The following is a 4,454-nucleotide window of genomic DNA, read 5'->3' as shown; positions in this document are numbered from 1 at the left end:
CTAACTTTCCTTAATTTCTACTGCTAAGAAAAATCCATGAAGAATCAAAGCTCTGCTATACTAAAGTGTAGGTACATAACACACAGTTCTTATCACAGAGCTGTGCTTGTGTGCAGATTTTGATTTTAAATAGTAGTAAATAATTTTAAATAGCAGAGCCTACTGTAGAAACAATAAAGCAGATCTGATAGTGACAGCTTTCTTTCTCTGCGTGCACACAAATAAAAACCTTACTGTGTCTCCTCCAGTGCAAGGACTCATTCAGAGAGCTGGGGGAAAGCCTGTTTTCCTCTGCTCACAGCCCTCTGTTCTCGCTGTGCCGCAGAACCCTGTGAGAGAGGCAGCAGGAGCTGTTAGTGGGGAGCAGGCAACTTCACAAACCTTGTTTTCATGGGTTGTGATGGAAACGCTGCATTAATTACATCCGAAGACAAACCAGCCATCAGCAGACTGACTTCTGAGGCTTTGCTGCTCATCGAGGTAATGAAGTGATAAACAAGCCTTGTCATGATCTCCCAACCCACCCACAGCGGCAGCTCAGCCATTTCCAGGAAGTCTGATGGGAAGAAATCCGTGGAAGTCTTTATTGTTCTCAGATTATTTCATGCCCTGTTCACAAAGGTTTCTCAGCAGCTCCGCCGACGGCTGGCTGCTTGTGCGGGTGGCTCCTGTCATTCTCCAAATAGGGACAAAAACAGGGGAAAAAAACAAGAAAGGAATGATGCATCGAGAAAAGCCTGCACAATGAAGAGCCTGCTGAGGCAGTTTGTGACTCACTCCTTGCTTTGTCCATTTACAGACCCCTCAAAAACACAGGGGGGCTCCAGGTTGGTGGTTGTGGGGTTGGTTTAACCACCCTAAAAAAAAGGGCTTCCAAAGTCACAGTGACCTGGAGGTGCTCAAGGGGAGGGGTTAGACGGTGCAGAGCCACACTGAGTTGCACATTAGAGCTGCTTCTCAAAGCCAGCTCAAAGAGTATTTACTGAGTCATAAAGGCGTTCTTCCTTTCCTGGAATTTGGTTAGCTTGGTTTCTCAGAAAGAGTTTTTGTGTAATTTTTAACTACCTCCATACAGAACAAGCTGCTGCCTCCTCTTCTCACATTACATAGAATCTTCTGGCACTACAAATAAAGTGCTGTGGTCTGGCTATTGTTTGAAAAAACCACAAAACCAGCCTTATCTTATGCCTGGAGCATCAAGAATAGTGTGTTAATATTCTATTTCTTGTGGCTTTCAAGATAGTAAGTGCTTTTTGGAGGTGGCCAGGTGAGGCTAACTCTTGGTTTATGCTTCAGGGGTAAAGTGTAAGGAAACATTGTGTTTGGTGGCAGAAGAAAACTGGGGGAAAAGCCTCCCTTAAAATTCTAAGCCTTGTTTCAATTGATAAAGAGATGCATCTAATTCACCACCCTGCATGGAGATGGATAAAATGCAACTTCTGCTTGTATTACTTGTGGTTGCCCAAGTGGGTCCATTATTGTTTTAGGGGCCTGAAGTATTTCTTCCTCCTCCAGCTTCTTGCCATTGTTTCCTTTGGGTCTTCTGTCTGTGACATTTCTTTTTGGCCTAAAATACATGCAGATTGTTAACTGTGAAGATAGTTTTTATCCCCTCTAGCACCACCTTACCACCCTCAGGGGGAAGAATTTTCTTCCCAATGCTCAACCTAACCCTGCTCTGTGCCAGTGTGAAGCCATTCCCCCCTTGCCCTGTCACCCTAAGTCCTTGTAAATTCTCTCTCTCCATCTTTCTTGTTGGCTGCCTCAGGTAGGGGGGTTAGGTCTGTCCAGAGCCTTCTCCTCTCCAGGCTGAACAATCCCAATTCTCTCAGCCATTCCTTGTATGGGATGTGCTCCACCCCTCTGGTGCCTTTCTCTGGATTCATTGTCACAAGAATGCTGGAGGGACCCACAAAACTGTGGAAATATTTCTCCGTGGTGGCATGGAAACTCCTCTCACAGTTTAGAAGGGAATTTGTGACTGAATCTTCCTGCACAATCCAGTCTGGAAATGAGAAGTGGGCCCAGGGCTGCAGAAATCAATTTAACCACCCACCCCAGTACACTGCAGAGGGCTCCAGTGTTGCCCCTGGGTGTCTGACCACAAGCACTGTTTCTGACCCTGCTGCCTCCCAGGCCAAGAGATGAAAAATCCCTTTGGATTTTAGTATTTTGTTTCTAAACTCTTTGGGGAAAACCTTGATTTATGAGCTCATGGTCACAGTCATTGTCCTTGCCTCTGGACAGGCTGAGGCATGGCATGGCCAGACATGATTTTCTCTCCTCACCTTCTAACTGGCTGCAGATTGAAACTGCCACTACCAGCCCAGGTTGTGGGTGCTAATTGGAAAAAAATAAGATAACAGGTACTTGGAAAAAACACAAATATTCAAACCACATGCAAGGCCCAGCTTGGTGCCAGTGAATGCAGGAGGTCTCCGGATGGAGATGGGGAGACTGGAGCAATGCTGCTGCATCCTCTTACCCTGGATTTGTGCAGTGCTGATGATGGAGAAGGCACAGCCATGGAGGGAGGGGACTCACAGAGGCAGGGATGGCCTTAGAGAGGCATCCTTTGCCACCTTCACTGGCAGGGAGCAAATCTTCCCACGCTGGTGAATTTCCACACTGGAAGTGGTTTCCTATTGCTGTGTCCATGCCAAACGTGCTGCATTTTAATTCCAGCACAGTGCTCAGAGCTGCCAGGAAACCACCACGCTGCACTCCAGCCCAGTGGCTGCATCCCTGCCAAAGGCCATCATCATCATCATGACTTTACTATTCCTTTCCAACTCCACAGCTCTGGGGACAAAAAAAAAAAAAAAAAATACTCCCTAAGATTGCATTATTGAGATGTGAGGTAAAGTAAAGCTGCCTCACAGGACATCCAACCCCATACAAACATCATGGAATGATGCCCAGGGAAGGGAATGGAGCTGGGAAGGGAATGGAGCCCCAGGAGAGGCTGAGGGAGCTGGGCAGGGGCTCAGCCTGGAGCAAAGGAGGCTCAGGGGGCCCTTGTGGCTCTGCACGGCTCCTGCCAGGAGGGCACAGCCGGGGGGGTCGGGCTGTGCTCCCAAATCCAACCGGACCATCCAGTGCAGGGACACCTGGAGCAGGAGACACAGGAACACATCCAGATGGGGTTTGAATGTGTTCAGAGAGGCAGCCTTCCACAGAAACGTGGAAAAAGATTGCATTATAGATATGTAATGTGACTGTGTTCACAGGGGTCCCAGGGTGAGGGAAGAGACGGGGATCTGACTCCATGTTTCAGGAGGCTTGATTTATTATTTTATGATATATATTATATTAAAAATATACTAAAAGAATAGAAGAAAGGATTTCATCAGAAAGCCGGCTCAGAATAGAAAAAGAAAGAATGAATAACAAAGGCTTCTGTCTCGGACAGAGACTCCGAGCCAGCTGACTGTGATTGGCCATTAATTAGAAACAACCACATGAGCCCAATCCCAGATGCACCTGTTGCATCCCACAGCAGCAGATAACCCTTGCTTACATTTTGTTCCTGAGGCCCCTCAGCTTCTCAGGAGAAAAAATCCGAAGGAAAGGATTTTCCAGAAAACATCATGGCTGCAATGTAATATATCAGAGGGTCTCCTAGGCAACTTCCAAAGCTCTTGGTTACTTAGGGCATGAGCATTTCAAGCGCTGAGCTCAGGTAAGCTGCATTGCACAGTAATTTCTTTCACAGCTATCACTGTTTCCTGTGTTTAATGGTTCTCCACGAATTTTGACAGAACATTTCTATGTCACAGTTATTATCTTTAGGTCTCCTCCTTCACCTCTAAATAATTTCCTGCACTTACGCATCATTATTCCTTCGGTTGCACGATTATGGCACCCCCTTAAAATCCATGCTATATTTGGGCATGAAAAATACACTGTTGGATGCATCCACTCTTTTTCATTTCCTTTTAAACAAAAAAATGACAGGTAATGAAAGGAATAAACGCCCACAAAGTCTCCGTATTGCCCTGTTACACAACAGCCACCAAGACCCCAGGTCAGAAGCAGCTTCTCTGACAAAGACTTGCTGGGGGAGATTCAAAGTGGGAGGAATGGCAGATTTGTCTTTACAAACAAGCTGTGGGTCTGCTGGTGGATAAAAGCAGCACTGGGACATAAAAGAAACAATGGGAATGATTCCTCTGATTGATGAATGGAAAAAGATATTTGCTTTTACAAATAACCTTTAGGTTTGCTGGTAAAAGAAATTATACATTGAAAAATGCAAGAAAGAATGGGGAAGAAAAACCCCTGAATTGCATAAGAATTAAAAATGAAATGGGAGGGTTGTACATTTGAGGGAAATCTCTAGAATCAGGTTATTGAGAAGTCCGTGCCTCTCAAGTATCTCAGCCAATGGGGAAAGAGAGAGGGGAAGGGTGGCCAGGAAACTGAGATAAAAGGAGGCTGCATCCTCCAAAAAT

Source organism: Agelaius tricolor, unplaced genomic scaffold (genome assembly GCF_023055355.1).
Source record: "Agelaius tricolor isolate 1412-34295 unplaced genomic scaffold, bAgeTri1.0.p SCAF_53, whole genome shotgun sequence".
Classification (NCBI taxonomy): Eukaryota; Metazoa; Chordata; class Aves; order Passeriformes; family Icteridae; genus Agelaius; species Agelaius tricolor.
The sequence above is the reverse complement of the archived record's forward strand: the minus strand, read 5'-3'. Positions refer to the sequence as shown.